The sequence below is a fragment of the Streptopelia decaocto genome (genome assembly GCF_964273445.1).
Source record: "Streptopelia decaocto genome assembly, chromosome: 2".
Taxonomy (NCBI): Eukaryota; Metazoa; Chordata; class Aves; order Columbiformes; family Columbidae; genus Streptopelia; species Streptopelia decaocto.
The window spans coordinates 127,017,035-127,037,732 of record NC_138655.1 but is presented as its reverse complement, the minus strand read 5'-3'; the positions used below and the strand labels follow the sequence as shown (position 1 = coordinate 127,037,732).

The window sequence follows — 20,698 nt, the reverse complement described above, 5'->3', positions numbered from 1 at the left end:
ATGTTTCCTGACCTTGTTCCATCCAAAACAAGCTTGGTTACTTTATGCAGCCTAAAAAACATGGCTTTGTTCAACCCCACCTGCTGCACTTCTGGGAACTGGGATATCTGGCAGGAGGACTCTGTGGGGAAGCTGGGCAATAATCTTCTAACTGAATCATAGAAAAGTTCATTGGAAGGGACCTTGGGAAGTCTTGAATCAAAACCATTACCTGGTGATCCGTGGCTTTGTCCAGCTTAGTCTTGAAAACCTCCAAGAACAGAGATTGCATCATCTCTCCGGGCAGCCTGTTTCATTGCTGCTTTGCTATTGATTTTTGTTTAATCACATTTGTCCCATCTGAACCATCCAAGTTGTACTTTGTGATGTTTGCAACTTGTTGCACTGTCTACTACTACTGAGGCAAGTTTGAGTCTATCATTCCAGCTGCTCTTAGATTGCCTCTTAGCCACACTAACAAAGCCCAACTGCTTTAACCTCCCATTGTGGGTAGCGTGGCTTCTGTATGGTGTTTGTATTACTCATGAAGAAAGCAGGCTGTTAGTTCATATTCAGTTTGGAAGGCACTGTGACCCCCGGGTCATTTCAGCAAGGCTGCTACACAGCCCATCGGTTCCCAACCTACAGTGGTGCCTCAGACACCAAACTTTGCACCTTTGTTGAATGTGATGAAGTTTCTGTTGTCCCAGTCCTCCATTTATCGAGGTCCTTCTGAACTGAATTTCTCAGGAGGGAGATTAAGCTAAATGGTAATGTACTGTTGTCCACAAAGTTGCTGAAGGGTCTGTCGTATCACTCAAGTAGTTGATGAAGATATTGAATAATACCAGACTACTGTTGATATTGGGGTACTCTGCTCATTACCAGCTGCAAAGCAGTTGTAAAGCTATAAATTATCACCTTTCAGGACTGGCAGTCCAACCAACCAATTTTCAACTGACCTTAGAGTCTCCCAGCCCTTATTTCATCAGCTCCCAAATCAGTTTGGGGGGGTCACAGTGTCGAAAACCTTAATAAGTCAAGGTATATTGCACCTACCTCTCTCTCCTCATCCACATAGCCGGTCGTTTTGTAATAGAAAGCAGTCAGCTCAGTCAAGCATGGTCTGTTTGTGTTGACTGTTTTTATTTGCTGTCTTGTCCTTCATGTGTCTGGAAGCCGTCTCCAAGGAACTTGTTCCCTGTCTTGTCTAGGGACTGAGGTGAGGCTGACTGGTCTGTGGTTCTCTTGGACCTACTTGCTTTTCTGAAAATAAGTGTAATATCAGCATTTTTCTGGCTGTTGAGGACCTACTCTGGTCATGTGCATTTTTTCATACATAATGGCCACACAATCACGTCAGCTAACTCTTTTGGCACCCTTGGATGAATCCCATCCAGTCCCAGGTATTTGAATAAATAAATCTAGTTTTGCTGACGAGTCCCTAACTAGTTACTTCCCCACTGTCAGCTACCTATCCCTTTCCCAAACTGCTGTGATAGGTGCAGAGTTCTGGAAGCAGGCTTTTCTATATTGCCTGTCAGTGGATTCCATTCATCTCCATTCATCTCTGGATCTCCATTTTCCCTGACCTTCCTTTTGCTGTTGGTGTTGCTTGTAAAAGCTCTTCTTGTTTCCCTTTGCATAACCGGCTAATTCAGCTGTAGCTGGCCTTTGACCTTCCTGATGTTAACCCTTAGTGACCGAGCAATGTGTTTATACTCCTTCTCCATTGTCTTTTTAACCAGCAGAACTGCTTCTTAGAGAGGATGTATATCTCTGCAGCTTGGGTGTTCATTAAACCGCGGGGAAGCTGGAAGTGCACAGGCGGTGTTGTCAACTCTCTCCCTCCAGGGCAGAGGAGTGCCTGCTAAAGATACCATCTTAATATTTACATCATTTCAGTCACTTGCTTTGTACACATGTAGCAGGTCATGAGAAGCTATGATTTTCTATAGCCCTGATGGCTATTTACAGTATGACTAATTTATCTCACCAGGCACTCTGTTACAAATATTATTTTATTAGGATACTAGTGTAAATGGCCATGTTCTTCAGAAGAATTGCGCTAGTTCAACATAATACTTTTACAGTTATACTACAGTGTTACTGCTCTCGAATTCAATGCAGTTAAAGTGTCATAAAATTGAAATATAGGAAGTGAACCTGTCTACAGTTTGTATTTTTTTTTTTTTTTAACTTCAGAGACCAAATAATGGCAACTGGCTACATTCTGTATTTTAATTTAAGAAAAAGCAATGCATACATAAAACTCCCATGGTTATTCAGTGTGGGTATGGATGTATCCTGTGGGATACATCAGCACTCCAGGGTGAGTGACTATGATGTAGCTCTGATGCTGTCATTGGGAAGGAACCTCCATTGGTTCAGTTGTCCTGCTCTCATACTCTTCCCCTGAGCAGTTGTTGTTGGCCATTGTTGGTAATGGTGTCTTGGGTTAGAGAGGCATTTGGTCTTCCCCTGGTGTTGCCACTTCTTTGTTATTATGACTTTTTATAGCTTGATACTTTTAACTTTCTCTTGTACATATTTAGTTCAAGTGAATGTGTTTACTAGTACATTTTATTAGTAACTAGAATTTTGCAATAGGATGGATAAATAAAGAATGTTATGAAAGCTTTTTCAAGTCAAACTTCCAGCACATCTATTTGTTTCATAATGCATTAATGACAGTATAAATGTCCATTTCATTAATAGTATTCCTTATTCAAGCTGAAACAGCTTATTCCTGGGTTAGTTTCTAGTACTAGAGAGTAACAAAATAGCAGTTGACTTTGACCTTAATTGAGTTTACTCAGCGAGACATCAGTGTGCAAGGTCTGCTGCACAATTGTATTTCAGAATTATGTTTCTTTTAAGAAGACATCTCAAAGGTCACAAGAGACACTTCTCGAAAGATTTTTCAATAACAGCTCGCTTGCAGGATGAAATTCCAAATCAGTAAATGAATAACGAATAGAGCTGGAATTGGATATATAACAATAACTTTTAGAAATGGATAAGGTAGACATGTCTGTGTCCAATTTGAGCAGGAAAAAAGCGTACACAACTTGAAATCAGAAGAGACACCAAAACTGTACAGCTGTTGGAGATTTTTTTTCCTGGAAAATTTTCTGTCTCGCCGTATTTGGATTTTTCTTTTTTAATTTGCTGGTAAGTTTTGTCTCAGTACTTCAGTTACTTCCTGTAGTTATTTGCTCCTTCATGGAGTTAGGGAGTAGTTTGTTATTCATGAGGATCTAAATCAGTCATCACTTTCTCATGTCATCTTGCATTGCATCAGCTTCCTTTTTCAGATGAAATGAATGGGTGTAGCTCTCTATGGAGTGTACCACTGCTGTTTGCTGGCTTGTTTTTTAGTGGTGGTTGCTCAACAGTACCTTAAACATTTATAACATTGCAGTTAATTTATGTTTATCCATGCCAGTACAAGGCTTGGAGTTTAAGCACCATAGAGGTAAATGGGCATTTTTACTGCTGTGATGTTGTACCATTATCCCTACAGTCATAATTGTAAAGATTTGCATTTTCAGTGAAACTGGATAAGGATTAAGGGCATAAGCAGGAGAGAGGTGGGTTGTAGAGATATAACTAAGAAGCATAATTTGTCCTGCCAGCATCATATAATTGCTAATGATGCCTTAGAAGAAGTAAAAGAACTTAAGATGTTCGTTAGCAAGATTGCCTATTCATTTGTTTACTTGGGGGTTGAGGGAATATTTTACTGAGTTTGAGAGCTGCCATGTAGGAGAAAATACCTTGTCATTTCAAGTTTACTTTTCAGTCTGGAGCTGCATTCAGGTTTGAGTAGAATTGAAATTCTGTTGAAACAGGAAAACAGAGATTTTCTCCTGCTGTATGGTTTGCTCCACTCTGATTTAGTTCCCCGATAGTGTAAGACTCTGCTACCTAAGTTAATACATTAATATTCATTGGGTAGATCAGTATTGTACTGTTGGAGCCAATAAATTTTGGTTTAGTTTAAAATCAGAGATGATATTTTATACATTATGTTAGCATACAATTTTTATTAGCATATCAGACTGTGGAAGTGTGATGCATTGCAGTAAAAAGCCAAGTATTTCAAGTTAATTGCTATTCCATTAAGTAGAAGTGGTGGTTTCAGCTTAAAAGAGTGTAGAGGAATGTTTGGCTAATGAAAAGAGCGCTCAGTGTGATAATAACTGTTTGATGTAGTGAAGATGCCGGCTGAAAATACTCACCTCAGCGGTCAGAACTGAAGGCCCTGAGAAGAATGTGGGACTAATCCAGCCTGCAGAAGCACTTAAGGGATGAGCCTGAGAGTCAGTGGTGCCCACTGAGGCCCCATCAGACTACTAAAAATAAAGAAAGAAATGAACAGCTGCCAAGATAAACATCCAACAGCAGGTTTGTCTGACCTGGCCTGCTCTTTTTGTCTGGAAGAAGTGGTGCTGGAGAGCAGAAACCACACTAAAGCACTTGGTTAGAGGGCAGCTGGCAGGGGCAGATGTGATCCAGCAGATTCTCCTACACAGGCGAGTGGCTCCTCTCACCAGGGACATGGCAAGGGCAAATGATCAAGGATGTTCTTTCTTATCTGCTTTCCTTCTCTCCTGCTCTGCCTCCTGTGATGCTTTTGGCAGGTATGGAGCCATCACTTTTTGGGATGTGCCACCAGGTGCAAGTGCAGCCACTAAAGCTCCTTCTTGCTTTCCTTCCACATCCACACCCTACAGGTTCTTACTTTCTCCACCGTGGAACTGGAGGGGATGCAGGCTGAAATCAGAAATGAGCAGGGGAATTCAGCCTCTGCTGCCTGCTACAGAGATCTCTATTTGGAAATATTGAAGGCAAGCTTCTGAGACTCATTTCCACTCATAATGCAAGAAAAGTTTTCTTCCCTGTACCCCTCTTCGATGATGCTATCAACAGCTGCCATTGATTGTCATGCCCCAGGTGGAGCATTGCAGCAGTACAGGGCTATTTTTGTTGTATTAGAAATATTTACTCCTCTGAACTTTGCACTGAAGACTGGATTTCTTTAGTTCTGTCTCCCTCTCATTCTGCCCTGCCTCTGCTTCGTGCCAGTGCAGAGAGACACTTGTTTTGGAAATGTGCTGTATCATTTGAGGTAGCCTGAAGAAGAGAAAGCTCCAAGGAGACCTTATTGTGGCCTTTCAGTACTTAAAAGCGGCCTATAGGAAAGATGGGAAGAGACTTTTTAGCAGGGCCTGTTGCGATAGGATAAGAGATAATGGTTTTAAACTAAAGGAGGGGAGATACAAGTTAGACATGAGGAAGCAATTTTTTACAGTAAGGGTGGTGAAACACTGGCACAGGTTGCCCAGAGAGGTGGTTGATGCCCCATCGTAGGAGACATTCAAGGCCAGGCTGAATGTGGCTCTGAGTACCTGATCTAACTGAAGATGTCCCTGCTCATTGCAGGTGGATTGGGCTAGATAACCTTTGAAGGTCCCTTCCAACCCAAACTATTCCGTGATTCTATGGTAAGTATTTTTGGCTCATTTTATGGTGGTGCCTAAAAGCCAGATTCAAAGTGGGACTCTGTTGCTACACAAGGCTCAGGGCAAGGTGCCTCCATTCCCAGGAAAGCTCAGAGAGGCTGGGAGAAAGACTGTGCTGGTTTTATCTCTCTTACGCGGATGAATAGTAACACAGAGCATATTTGAAAGAGTTAGAAATCAACTCAATATCTGAAGTTTCTGTACTGTCCTTTAATTGCAAACCCATTCTTTGTCCTTCCTAAATATCAGGGTGCTTCCTTCTGATGCATCCCTGAGCTGTGTTGCTGACTGGTCTTTTTTGTAGCTGGACCTGTGAAACTCCGAATAAAAAATTGGTAAAAACACAGAATTTATTTTAGAAGTCGGTGCAAAGAGGGAAGAAAACTTACTGATCATTCCTTATGCTCTTTTATGAAAACTCCACTGAAACCTGGTGATCATGAGAGTTGTAGTGAGAGTGTAAGATGAAGTACACAACCACACTTATAGAAATAAAGACTGAATCCTAATGAGTATATAAGGTAGAGAAATCTTCATCTATATATGCTGGTAAATTTCTATAAGCATATTCAGAAAAAAAGATGGACCTTAATGAACTTTTCCAGCTTTCCAGCTATATTAGGCTGTAGCCACTGGAAGTTATCCCTTTTTAAATCTGACTCTGTAATAATGCTGTTTGGTCAGGACTGCTGTGTTTTACTTTTGTTATAGGCAAAGATTCAGGTTTCAGTTCTGAAATAAGTTCATCTTCACAATATATATGGATGAAGGAATTGGACTTAAACTGGATTTGAATTAAAACCTTTGATATTGCTTGTAGCCTGGGATTTTGGTAGTTTTTTAGCTTAGCTTTTAAAGAGGTTTTTAATAGGGTTTTTTTTCATCAGGTTAGGTGCTGATTTTGGTGATCAGCAGGATCTGTGTTCATGCAGTGGACAGATTGAGAAGCATACTTCTGTAGTGCTGTAGGACAGTTTAATCTTTTCTACTTTAGCAGTTCATGTAAATTCTGTTATAGGAGAATACTTTCTGTAGACCTGGGCATGGGTGCAAAAATCAAGTGCCCTTGCAGTGGCAAGAGTTCTGGATGGTGAGGGATAAATCAGAGAGTTGTCAGCTCTGGCTTCTATTATGTAGTGCATGAATAAAATTATTATAATTGATAAACGTAAGTTCTTGATCAGTGTGAATTAGTCACCTTGCAGTCACTGGTCCTGATCTTACCAAGAGGAGCGTGAGAACCATCTGCTGTTAACACCATGGCCACTGGGATTTCTGAGCTCACAATACTTTTATATAATTCTGGACAGCTCTCTGGCTGGAATAAATCAGTCCCACCCTGCTGAAATCAATGGAGCAACTGCAAGTTTTAGAAAGCAAAGTTTGGCACTCTCTGATATAAAAATTTTTATTGAGTTGGAATATCATGGGGATCCCAATCAGTTATAGGCTGCATTCAGGGCTCCATTCATTTTTTACCTCCTAGGAGATGTACCTTTAGCATTGATTATCTTACTTTATTCCCATTTACATTCACTTTTTGGTAAATGTAAAGCTAAAATGTATTTTGTAGCACTTTTTAAGTAAACCATGTGAGTGTTTGTCAATTATTGTTCAGAAAACAACAAAGCTAGTAATTCAGATGCAGAATAAGTTGTGTAGGAATGTAGTGCAGGAGGCTAGGATATGCAAAAAGTATCATGCCTGCTAGGCTAACACTGCTGTACAGGAGCAGGGCACAGCTCTGAAATCCCAGTTGGAACTGGTGCAAAAAGTTGCCTGTACTTTGAAGGACATTGCAACTTAAAGTTGAATCTGTTTTAAGAGAAATCATAAAAGCTGCACAGGCTTTCGTCAGAGCTGGCATCAAACCACTTTGGCACCTAATCAGTCATCTCTTCCATTGTTGTAAAAGCATCGGAGCATTTTCAAATGAGTGTTTTGAGATTAGCGTTTGTGTAAGGTTCTCCTGCTATATTAAAAGTGCCTGCCATGCATTTCTTGAGAGGTGTGATTTTTCAGCTAATGATCACAGAGCACCATCTCAGGTTAATTTTTTTGTTTGGTTGGGTTTTTTTATTTGGGTTTTTTAGTGGGTTTTTTTAGTGCTTTTGGGCATGACCACTGGGTCATTAGAAGGATGCTCACATTTCACGGCTCCTTTTAGCCAAGGGTTATGTCATTGTAAATTGTCTGCAGCAGAACTTGGCGTTCTCCTGAATTTCGCTGTCTAATGGCACGAATCATGTGCCTCATGGACCTCATCAGATATACATGACTGCTCTCAAATCCGTCTTCTTCACTCTGGTGAGGACTGAGTTTTGGACTCTAATGAGTGAGAAACTGGGAGGAAATGTGGTTATTCTAGACAACAAATTAGTTTCAGAAAAGAAGCATTTCTCTATTGAAAATGTTTGCCATTTGGGGACTCTGGACCAGACTTAGCACAGCAGCAGCGTAAGTAAATTGGCTGGCATCAGACAAAATGATGTACTGAAATCAAACTGCCAAGCAACAGGGTGTAGGCATGTCTTTGAAACACAGTGAAGTCGGGTGCTGTTCTCTGGTGGACCTTAATCAGGGAAGGATATGCTCAGGGTGAGCTGCAGATTGCTTTTGAATAATTCACTCTTCAGTAGAAATAAGTTATTACAAAACCTTGAACCAGAATAATATTATTATTTACGTGATGTGTCACTTCAATAAAAATGTAACATAAATGTATCGAGGTTGTTTTTTCTCATGCTCTCAGAAGGAACTAAATCTCCACCATTTTTCTAACATTTATACGCAAAGCTTCCTAGTGTAATAATAAATCAGCTGAAATTATCCCTGGTGTGTTTGTGTGATGCTCCATCCTTTTTTGTTTGTTTGTTTGTTTGTTTTTAACGCCATCTTCTTAAGTTTTCTATTTATCTTTGAGTTGCATTGAGAGGAAGATATTCTCTTAATAGTTAAGGGAGGGTGCTGTGACTGGTACTTATGACTCTGACACAGATAGCCCTCCTGTTACCCTTTTGCTTTTCCATCCCTTTTCCTTTTATCTGTTGGATGCTTGCTGCACACTATAATCACAAGCACTTTTAGGTCAGCAACTGCTGTGTTTTATTTTTAAACTGTACTTGTTAGCAGTTGGACATAACACCAAACCCGATTTTGCGTTCCAAATGCTGCCGTAGTGGGAATATTTAATGATAATAAAATGCTTTGCCTCTGTCTCATTTGAAGTTCCACCTAATCTGACAAAGCAATCAGCAGTTGATAGGCAGATCTAAATGAAATATTATTACTCTATAAAACTGTTTAAATTTGAATAGCTTTTTATTTAAGATGCATAAGCATTTTTCCAACATTCGATCTGTTAGGCAAAGTATACGTTGTAAAAGAAGCATTTACTGCTGGCTTGTGAAAATAATATATATATATTGGTGAGTTAGCTGGAAGCTTGTAGATATTCTAAAAAGATGACAGGGTAAGATAAGCAGTAAAGCTAAGCCGAAATTGCTCTGGAGGTCTTTCTGAATAGCTGTCAGTTTTATGTTCTCCTAACACAATAATGGGCACTCCCAGGAGGTGGGAGTCTCATGGGATAATTATTCTTCTGAGGTTTAGATTGGTTTTGCTCTGCCTTTTCCACAGATGGGTAAGACTGCCTTATAATTATTCTCCTCCTCTTTCAGCAGATTTTTCTAATGTAGAAATTAATAGAATTAATTTTGTATACATGCACTGTACTTAGGTTACCAAGCATATTAATGAATTTCAAGCAATATTGAATGCTATCAGATGGCAATAGTAAGTGGTCTGGTTAGCTTTTATCTTACAAATTGGATTTAAGTCTCACTGTGCTTGCCTGTTGAGATGTGTTTAATATTCAGGTCTATTTTCTGCTGTCATAAGCAGACATATTTACTCTCTCAGCCTGGTTTACCTTTATCCTTGAAAATAACAAGCACAAGAAGTAAAAGTTTAAAATAAATGTATATTTTATAATTGCTGAATATTTTTATAGTTCCTGGTGCATGAAGCTGACATAATTGCTCACTATCTTTTTGAGAACATCAAATAATGTTGATGAAATGTAGCAAAAACTTGGCAAAAACTTACTTTCATTTGGGGCAGCTCTTAGGCTACCACACTGTCTCAGTCTTTAGTTACAAACCATTGGTTTTGCAAATAAATCTGTGGACAAACAGCAACCTCAGCCTCTGGATTCTCAAGCAAATCTGTGTTTTAGGAGATCTAGCTACTAGGATGATCTAACAAGCTCTGACAGGCTTTCCTGTAAGATATTACAAACATCTAAAAAAAAAAGGAGAAAAAAAAAAAAAAAGTGTTTCACATGGATTTGTGTCTTTACAAGATGAAATATCCATCCTAGCCCTGGTGGTGTCAGAGTTGAGAGCATTAGCTCATCTTTTTACCCAGCTTCCCTGTCTCCCAAGGTGGGAGCAGAACTCCAGAGTGGTGGTTGCTACTAAGACTTGCAGTTCTTGCTCAGCACCAGCCCTTCCCCTTCACTTAATAAAAATTGCACCATATCGCTTAGGAGATTTGCCAGATCTTCCCAAAGTAAAGGCTTCAATTTATTTTGTTCTCCCCACTCTGTTCTCCAGAGTAACATTAGACAGTTCTGAGTCTCTGAGCATGTAGACACATGTTCATTCTTCAGGAGGGAAAACAATAATTGAACGCGAACCTCGTTTTGTTAGATGAAGACAGGTACGTTATCAGAGGGACAAAACTCTCCTCAGTTGCATTGCTAGGGAGCAGTTGATGGAAAGCATCTTTTTGGTGTCCTCAGCTATTGATCTGGTACCTCCATACGTGCCCTGGGAGCTCTGACACGGGGATGAAACGGCTCCTGTAATTCTGCAGTAGGTTTAGCCGCGTTTCATCCTCAAGGCTGTGATTATGTCACGGCATTTAAAGAAATTCTGACTCATTTTGTGTTTAAAGGAGAGGCTGTGATGGGTCATAAAGATCAGCTGTTGAGCTTGGCCCAGGAAAAAAAAAAAAAGGATGTTTGACATCTGAACTTTATCAGTCGGAGTATAAATCCCAGTAGAAAGTGTACTTGATTACCGATGTTGTATTGAATATTGGTTAGTGTTTAACTGCTGTAAGCCTATAGCAAATATAATTTGCTAAGCTTTTGATGAATATTTCCTCTTTTCCCTGTGCCTCCGCCATGAAATACATTAAATATTATTGTGCCAAAACAATAGCCTTATTCATAATTAATTGACCTTACACAAACTGTTTTAGTGGGATGAGTTAGAGGGTTTGTTCAAAATTGTGGCACCTGTGTGTATCTTTAAAAATAGCTCCAAGGAAGAGGATATTTTTTTTCTTACTGTTCTGATTTTATGATCAAAGATGTGATGGATTAACTTGGAAATAACTGGCTTGACTCTCCTCTGAGTTTATATGCAAGATAAGTGGGTTATAGTGGGGTAAGAAACAGATTTTCTGTGTGATTTCTACAAGGGTGAAAAACAATTCCAGAAAAGTTACTGAGAATAATTGTGTTTTCTCCTTCCTTTGTAATTTATTTATGTAAAAATAACTGGCCTACGTCTAATGATACAGTAGTCAAATCTGGTTTTACACTGGGAATTACTGCTTTTACTGTATATGATTTACTTATATAAAGAAGCTTAATGTGTTCTAAGACACTTAAACAAAGTATTCTTATGTTATATAAATCTTTAAAATTTGAAAAGTAGGAAATCAGGATATTAGCCAGACTGCAGCCGCATTTTCCTTTATATATCACAGGTAGCTAAATTCCCACTCAGCACCACCGGAGGCACTCCTACACATCTCCTTTGAGCACTGGTTTGGATGTGTTTTAATTTGACGATTGAAATGCTACAGAGACATGGGATTTGCCTCATATGGTAGGCCATTAACCACAGTGTTTCGGGAAAATGCAGCCAAAGTTGCAAGTTGCAAAGCTGCAAAGCAAAATCCTCACCCATGCCCAGGTATTTTGCACAGCCCTGTTGGTTAGTTTGATAAAACTTGTGGAAGACCTGAGTGTATTTTAAATTTTATAGTGTTTCATACAAGGTATTTTGGAACTGTAGGATCCTGTAAGAACTCATTACCAACTTCCGAAGTGCTAGGCTGTAGTAAAAAGCTCCTGGAAGAATTACAGACTTCCAGAAGGCAATAAAAATTCCTCCTGAGTAGGAAACAATACATAAACCATATTTGTCTGAGGGAGAATAGTTCATGATAGTTTTCTAGCAATTTTAAATATTGGTAGTAACTCTTTTATTGCTAAGATTGCATGGAGAAGAGTGTAGTTACATAGACCTTTCTAAGATATTAAAATCTTGTCAACATAGACATATTATTATGGAACCTAATTTTAAGAAGATAAACATTTCTCTATTATTTAGATTAATAACTGTAGGAACAGCAGTACCAGGGGAGCAGTTGAATGGTGGGTGGCAATATAATAGAAAAGACTTATGAAATATTTGTCCATTTGTACAATCCATTTGAAAAGAAGGTGGATCCCTCAGTAATAGTTGATGTTGATGAATCAAAACTATTTTTTTTTTAAAAAGAGAATTTGAAGATCCAGAAACTAACTTTGCATAAAATAATAGTTCAGTTGACTTTGAATGTAATTGACACGCTTAGATCCATGAATGACAGCAATTAAAAGTCCGCCTGAAGACTGTAATTAAAATAAAAATGTCATGGTTTTGTAATAAGGGAAGTACACAGGTAAAGCATTGCCTCTTATCCTAGGAGCCCTTATTATTCAGAGTTTTATCAGAGAGCTGTGGGAATGATTAATATGCTTTGCAGGTGGGTGGTGTTTTTCCTGTTTTTGATGTTTTAATGTGGAGAAGCAAATTTTGCAGCAAATACTACAGGACCTGTAAAGGAAGCTAAAGAAAGGTCTAATTATTTGCTAACATTTTATTCTTCTGGAGGTCATTATGCATGCTCTGGATGGCAGAATAATTCTTATCTCTAATTTCTGAGCCTTTAAGCTGTGTTTAGGCTGCAGCGTTCAGCAAGGTCCCTAGAATATGAGTATATATACTGTGCCCAGTACAACGTATTTTGTGATTTCTTTTTTTGGTAAGTTGTCAATGTAAATTCCCTGAATCACGTGGCTTTGCCAAGTGAGATGAACTACTTGGTTTCCCTTTGATTCCGAGTCTGCAGTTTCGTCCTTTAAAAATACTTACATTTCTGTATCCAGAGAAGAGTGAATGTGGTGCTGAATGGGGAAGATGGATATGACCTCTGAAAAGCTGTTGGATCCGCCTCCACAGTCAACTGCAGGGCTAGGACCTTTGAACAGTCAAAAGCAAACGCACCCTTGCTTAGAGAGATTATAAAGTGACACATGTCAAAAATAACAGAGTTACCAAAAGCATTTGTTTGGATTTTGCTAAAGGTTAATAAGTTTTCAGGGAATGTGCTGGCTCCTTTAACAAGCCAGAGAAATGGGCATCCTGTCAATGTATGAGTGCATTTCTGGAGCAGGGAAAGTGATGACACTACTTCAACATAAATGCTCTAATTGAAATAGTTCACAGTGACCCTTTTAATGCCATTTTTTTGCATTATTGCGGTTATTTCGGTCACATGTTTTTTCATACAATGCCTGGACCACTTTGAGTCCAGGGATCATTGGCTGGAGGGCTGGGTTGTTTTTTTTTAGGTTGCAATAAGTAAATGACTGGAAATGCATTGCCACATTCTGCACAGTGATAAAATTACTTCAGCAGAGCCATTCTCATATATGCCAACTGATTATCTGGTCTTGATTTTTAGCCAGGAACTAACTGGTCATTAGTTAGAAGCTAAAGTGTATCTGTGCAAGATAGGAGGTCTGCTAATGGGATGTGATTTAACTTATGTCATGTGTTTATTCCTACCAAAGAAATGTCAGCCTCTCAGTCAGGCAGAGCCCTGATTGTGCCATTTTGATGTCTTGATACCTCTGGTTAATAAATCAAAAACATGAAAATGCGAAAATAACCATGTTACATTTTAATTACACTGGCATTAATGTTAAAATAGAGACTGGTAACAAGCGTTGGGGCATAATTTTTAGAGACCAGATTAAATTTAATTGCAGCCATTAACTCAAACAGATTGTTTACAATCAAGCATGAAAGAACTATTCTGTGACTCTTTTTTTTCATTGTCTACCTTGCTAGGTTTTAGACACAAGCCTTTAATGATTTGCATGAGGAAACTTCATTGTTGCTGTGTGAACAAAATGCTTCAAAGCACCTAAACCGTAGAGGCTCTAAAATGCCATCCAAGGTCAAATAGATTATGTGTGATTCAGCGTTAAAAAGGATGTACCTGCCTAAGATCAGGCAGTGTGAATAGCCCTCTGCACTATTATGTCTTACAGATTTCCCAGGAAATATTTAAAGCATTGGCAGTATTTACATCAGCTCACTTAGACCCAAATCCTGGATTTGCTTTCTGGAAGAGCTTGTTTAGTTCTGTTTCTTGGGCAACACACAGTAGCCCTAAGCAAGCCTATTGTCCTGAAGAGACTTCTGAAAGTAGAATTGTGCAACTACCCTTCATTTTGACACTTCTTCTCTTGCTGTTGAGGATCTTGCTTGTTCCCTCTCTCCATTTCCAAATTATGAATGATACTTTCAATGCTTTTAATTCCCTTTAAATCTGTGCAGAATAGAAAGGCAGTTTTTTAATTAAATGAGGTATTGCTACAACTGGATGGTCATAGCTGGCTGAACACCACTCACCAGCTGTAGAATGTGGCTCCTTAGGCTTAGGTTCTACAAGCTCAGCTGGAGATTCACATAATTCGAATCTCCTCTGATCTGTTGGAGTAGGTCCCTAATAATTCACTTATTTCACAGTTGTGTTTTATGTGATACTTGATAACTCTTCTACATTATTAAATTTACGTATTTGCACCTTTCATCTGCATTTCAGCAAAACAGACATGTGCGTTAAAGAAAATTATCCATGGACCGACCACTTGTCTGTTAGTGGAAAGGTACTGTTTTGAAATCTGAAGCAAAAGCAGGAGGGAGCACAATTTGGAAAGACTCTGACTCGTAGAACGAATTACATGAGCTACACTTACAGCAGTGGCTTCTAATAGCACGTTTGTGGTGGGCAAAAGCAAAAGATACAAAATAGCTGTCAATTTGTATTGCAGTTATTAAAAGTTTACTGTTTCAGTCTCATTGTTGTTCAAGTGAGAACTCCACCCCTTTTGTGAGCATTTTTTTGCATTTTAAATAACACACTAACACTGATTTTTTTTTTTTTTTAATAAAAAAGGAATAGCACAGTGGGAAGCACCCATCATCTGAATTAATACACCAATTATAAACTCTTGCAAATAAACAATTTGATCATTTCTGTTTCTGTGCCCTACACTGGGAGTTTAAGTGTCTCATTAAAAGAAAAGCTGAAGTCTTGTTCCATATTTTAGCTGTCCGTGTACTGATGATGAGAAAGTTCAGTGATAAAGCTGGCAACTGCTTGCTCCTCCATAGGCAAATGTGCGTTCTGAATGAAACATTAAATGGAGCTTTTGACACGCTGAAATGTTTCAACAGCTACATTGCTAATTATTAACTGCAAGAGAATTAATTTTGCTCTTCAAAGGAACAGTGACTTTTTAGAAGTTAAAGAGAGTTGCTCGTTTGACAGTATGATTATTTGCAACTTAAAAAATAGGAACGTTCTTTCTCAAAGTGTAGTCAGACGTGCCTCCAAGGGCAGTTACTGGATGTAACAGAAGTAATTGTAACACCTAAAGGTATATGCCAAATTATAATCAAACATAGAAGAAAGTGCCTATTTAAAATAGTTTGCAAAACTACTGCAGTGTGAGATAGCTGTATACACATATATATTAATTGGTGAGAGGGTAAAACAAATGAAGAATAGCCCTTCACCGTCCACAAGCTTAGCCATTAGGGGTTCAGATAAGATGAAAATGAGCTTCTATAATTGCTAAGTTTTAAGGACAGAATCAAAATTAAATAATACAGTTATGTTTTACTTGTTAAAAAAGAACTGACCTTATCAAAGAAGCCCCCTTATTACTCTTACTCTTAGATCTCCGTCCACGAGTATATGCTGAGGACTACCTGGCTAGAAAACAGGTTGGCAGAAAAGGACCTGGGGGTCCTGGTGGACACCAAGTTGAAAATGAGCCAGCAATGTGCCCTTGCCTCAAAGAAGGCTGATGGTATCCTGGGCTGCATTAGGAGAAGTATTGCCAGCAGGTCGAAGGAGAGGATCTTTCCCCTCTACTCAACACTGCTGAAGCCACACCCAGGGGTACTGTGACCAGTTCTGGGCTCCCCAGTACAACAAAAACATGGACATGCTGGAGAGAGTCCTACAAAGGGCCGCTAAGGTGATGCAGGGATTGGACCATCTCTCCTATAAGGAAAGGCTGAGGGAGCTGGGACTGTTCGGCTTGGAGAAGAGAAGGTTCAGCGGGACCTTATCAAAGCATAGAAATATCTGAAGGCAGGAGGGTGCAAAGATGACGGAGCCAGGTTCTTTTCAGTGGTGGCCAGTAACAGGACCAGATGCACTGGCACAGGTTGCCCAGGAAGGTGGTGAAGTCGCCATCATTGCAGATACTCAGGAGCCATCTGGATATGGTCCTGGTCAGCTGGCTATAGGTGGCTCTGCTTCAGTAGGGGATTTGGACCAGATGACCTACAGAGGTGCCTTCCAACCTCAACCATTCTGTGATTCTGTGATGACCATCCCCATTATAGTCAATTGTACAATAGAATTCTGTCTGTATGAAGAAAAACTGTATGTGCCTAAAGAGTGCAAACACTGTTCATCTTTCACATAGCCTTTTACTCAACAGTTATATGTTATTGTTATATATATAATTACATATATAAAAATAAGAAAAAAGTATTTAATAACATACGCTGACTTAATGTTTTAGAAACAAAGCTATAAATGTGAAAGTGTATATGGTGAAACTGAAAAATCTCTTTAAAGGAAATACACAAGAGGCATTAAAATACTAATAATTACAAGTCTTGGTCCTGAAAAGAACAATAGAAAATGAAAAAATTAGTAACTAGACTTGTTTATCCAGTGAATCATTTATCTGCACACTGCCAGTGGCTCTTCCTCACACACAAGTGTCTTTCCTTGCACATGCAGGTCATAGTTTTAAAATTAGTTGTTACTGGAAAGGAAGTCTGAACTTCAGACAATGGTGGCAGAAAAGCCAGGTTCAGGCAGTTCTTCCAAGGTAAACTGCTCTGTATTTTTTATAATCCTATCATAAGGACAACAGGAAAAAGGGGGGGGGGGGGGGGGCGGAAAAAGGTCTTTTCTTCTCTTTCATAGTGGTCATGAAGAAATTGGCTGAGAATAATGGTCACCCATTGGTAGCTGTCTTGCTCCTAATCTGGATAACTCTATTACCACAGGAATCATTAGTACTTTTTAGAATATCTAGAACTAGGCATGGTGTGTAGCTACAGTATGGATATTTGTTACTGTTCCTCTTATAATGAGAAATGCCACTTATAAGTCAGAAGTATTTGATTCATGCGATGTAATTTGTGATCTTTTCTGTAAAACAGTTTCCTCTTCCCAGTGCATTACCAGTCTTGTAGTCAGAACAATCAAAGTTTTAGCTTAACTGGTATCTTATTAGAACTGCTTTAGTTAGGTCAGTCCCAGTGCTGGGAGCACAAAACCACAAGCATTTGCATTACGTCATCATCATAACGAAGTACAAGGAAGTAGAAAAAAACAATTGTGTCATTCCAGTGTCTTTCACAACTACATCCAGAAAGGTGCCACCTTTGGTACAGAGCCAGGCACGGTCAAGAGCAAAGTTTGAAGTCCATGGATAACTTTACTTACTATATAATTAATGTAAGCCCATTTCTCAGAAATTGCTTAAGAATGGCTCTGAGTAATGTGTTAACCATTTACCACCCATCATTTACAGAAATAGTCTTCATGTTAAAAAAACAAAACAAAAATGTAGTTTTTATGTCTGCTTAAAGCTTTGCCAACTTCTTCAAGCTCCCTTTACTGTAGTCTTTTTACAGTTACTCAGCTTTACAGTGCTCCATCAGCTTTATGAAAATATTTTATTCCTAAGATGCTTTTCATTCTCTCTATACTGTGAAGAGTAAAACAAATTAAGTGAAGAACTAACCTGCTTTTCCTTACTTCTGCTTTCCAGTTCCACAGTATCATTTTTGATGTGACAATTTCCTCCAGTATCTTTTCGTTTCAATTATGCATGCAGTGAGAAACCTTCTGGTAGCTCTAATAGTCCCCAAGAGTCAGCGCTCGCCATTCCTTCTGCCTTTCTATTTAGCATACAACTAACTTCTAGTTACTTTTTTAGGTCTAATAAATATTAATTTTCTCAACTGGTATGTTTCAAACCTTTTAGTTAGCAGTATTGCATGTTATGTTATTTGTGGAAATCTCTCATGCTCTTTTGCTAGTCTAGTCTTTCCAGTAAGTACTCCTTAGCTTTTCTGGTTTTGCTAAAGTAATTTCTGATACAGTATTGGTAAGACTTGAAATAATTAAAAAAGACCTGAACTAGGCATTCTGTAGTTCTTTTATAGTGAGTCTCTCTAGATTCAGAAAGGTGTATCATAGCTGGTCGTGTGGCATTTTGTTGAGTTTTTCAGAACTGATACGCATCTTGTGCTCTGAGTTGTTCCTGTGACAACTGCTTTCAACATCAGCTGGCTCGGTTTCTGAATTTAGACGAGAAGTCACTGTTGAGAGTGTGAACCCTTCAAGAAAACAGCACTAGGAGAGATCCTGTCTTGTCACTTAAGAATATGTCAGTGAATCCTTTTTCCCATGCTGCCAGTAACAGTTGTGATAGACATTATGATCAAAGTTCTCTTAGGAGTATCATTTAATGAGGGCTCCATGTGGGGCATTTATCATTTGTGCTAAGTCTGATTGATTGATTTTTGCTAAGTGGCAATAATCCACTCTACTTGGCTAGTATTTGTCTCATTTGACCTCTGACTTAAGAAGGGCTGAAGTGTAGTCTAATATAGTCATTGAGGATGGGAGTCCTAAGACTATATCGTACAAGGAGGAGAGTCAATGTATTTCTCTGGTGATTGAGACGTGGTGATTGCTGTCCTAAGGCTAATTTCCATGCCGACAGCCATGTAGAATGGCATCTTTGGCCGTACATGACCCACATCTAGACAGGGGCCTAGTGGCCTCCTTCCACGAAGGGAGCAAGAGGTCTATATCTGGGCTCCATTAAACATCTCCTTGATCCTTACGCATGATCTCTGTCTCCAAGTTGCATTTAAACTGATTGTTCTTCCTTACAAATGGATGCCATCAAATGTCATGCATGATAGCTTGACAGTAAATAGTATTAATGCTATCACCTCTGTAGAGTTTTGTTCCCTGTGATTTAGGGCTGTGTTATCAGCTGAAGGGATCAGAGAGGACATTGTGGTGCCTCTTAAGGGTGAATGTGGAGCCACTGACCCGTGGTTTTCCTCCAAGTGTGCTGCCCTTAAGAGTTATTTTAGCTATTGAGGATGGTTCTGTCTGCTCTTTCGTGGGCTGACAGATTCATAACTGTGACAAATCTAACATAATAATGAGGAGTTATGTTTTATGACTATCTCCTGAATGATTGCTCTCCACCTTGGATGCAGTGTTTCCACACCATCAGTCTGTCTCAGGCTAATGAAGCACTTTATGGCCACTTGTAGATCAGCTTTCACTGTTTGGTTTGTTGTGCTTTTTCTAATTAATTTGGAAGACTAAAGCAACAGCTGATACGTGTTGGTTTCCCATTGTTTCTCCCACTATTATTTCCTTTTCTGAAGTCACAAGTATAGATAATCTGATATTTGCATTATCTTTTCTCTTACTGGAAAAACACATTAAGTGCACAAGCAAATTCAGAAATTCTCTTGCAGTAGTGCAGAAGTATGACAGAGGAATTTAATACACAATATTATGGTGTTATGGTAAACTATATGGGGAGCAACAGATGTATAGAAAAAAAAAGTAATATATTACCATTATAATGTGAGAGGAGAAAAAATTAGTCAGCTCTTGCATGAATAAATTTCACTGGTCTCATGAATAGCTTCATATAATTTAAAATAATCTTTCTGTATAATGAACTAGCAAGCTAATTACTCTTGGATTGCCACAACACAGTGTAACTCTGTCAGGCTGGGAGCATTTTAAATTTTGCCAAAGTTCTGAAGTGGATACAGTTGAAAATGGACATGAATGGGTTTCCTGATCAATAAATCCGCAAATTGTCACAGGGTATTATTCCAGTCAGTAACTGCGATCATTGCTAGATGTATCGTTTTTTAAACAATAGAGCTAAAAGTGGCAGATGGTAGTTAATGATTAACATTCCTAGTAAACAAACTTTTGCAGGGATATATTTAAAGTGGTTGTGTGTATATAAATAGACAGGGAGCATGAGCTATGCAGCTATAATTGAATTATATTAGCATAACTTAAGTAGAAGTTTAGTAAATACCAAACACCTTCATTAACTGGCACAGTATTAGGAGGTTAATGACATACTCCCTGTAAATGACTCTTCAAAGTGTTCGGCAACCTGGCAGTTTAGAGCCAAACTGGTACCCAGTTCCCCACCCTTTGCAGCAGGTAACTTACTTAACTCCTGCTGCTCAAGCTTGGCCTCTGCTGGGTTTTTTGGAGCTGAAGCATCAGCCTTTTTTGCAGAGAGCTGGAAACTCCCCTGTGAAGTGGGACCCTATGCTGGCCCTCCAGTCACACCAGTTTGCCTCCCAGCCTGGAGAGCCTTTTGCTCACTGAGCCCTTAAAACACAGGTGGCTTTTTTAGCTCAGTCTCTACCAACTTACGCTTTTAAACACAGAAACTCTGTTCTCCCTGCCAAAAATTCACCCAGCAGCATTGTATAACTCTTGCACTAAGAGAAGATACGAGCTCTTTTTGTGCCCCTTCAGTCAATAAGGGCAATAATTGTCTGTTTCCAGTTGCAGGTTTTGCAGTCGTTCCTATTTCTTCCTTTTTATTATGATTTTTGCTGATGCAGTTTCTGGAAAATACACAAATTATGTATTCTAATGGGTTCAAGAAGTGTAATTGAATCTTGTTGTTGGAACTGTCAGGTCTGTGCATCAGAATCCAGCCTGAG

At 39.0% G+C, this 20,698-nt stretch overlaps 1 protein-coding gene across 1 annotated transcript in view; it reads left to right on the top strand.

Annotated features, from left to right (window-relative positions):
* The window catches only part of CHN2 (chimerin 2), a 165,566-nt gene that overhangs the window by 47,043 nt on the left and 97,825 nt on the right, over positions 1–20,698 (top strand). The gene's annotated exons all lie outside the window — the stretch shown is intronic.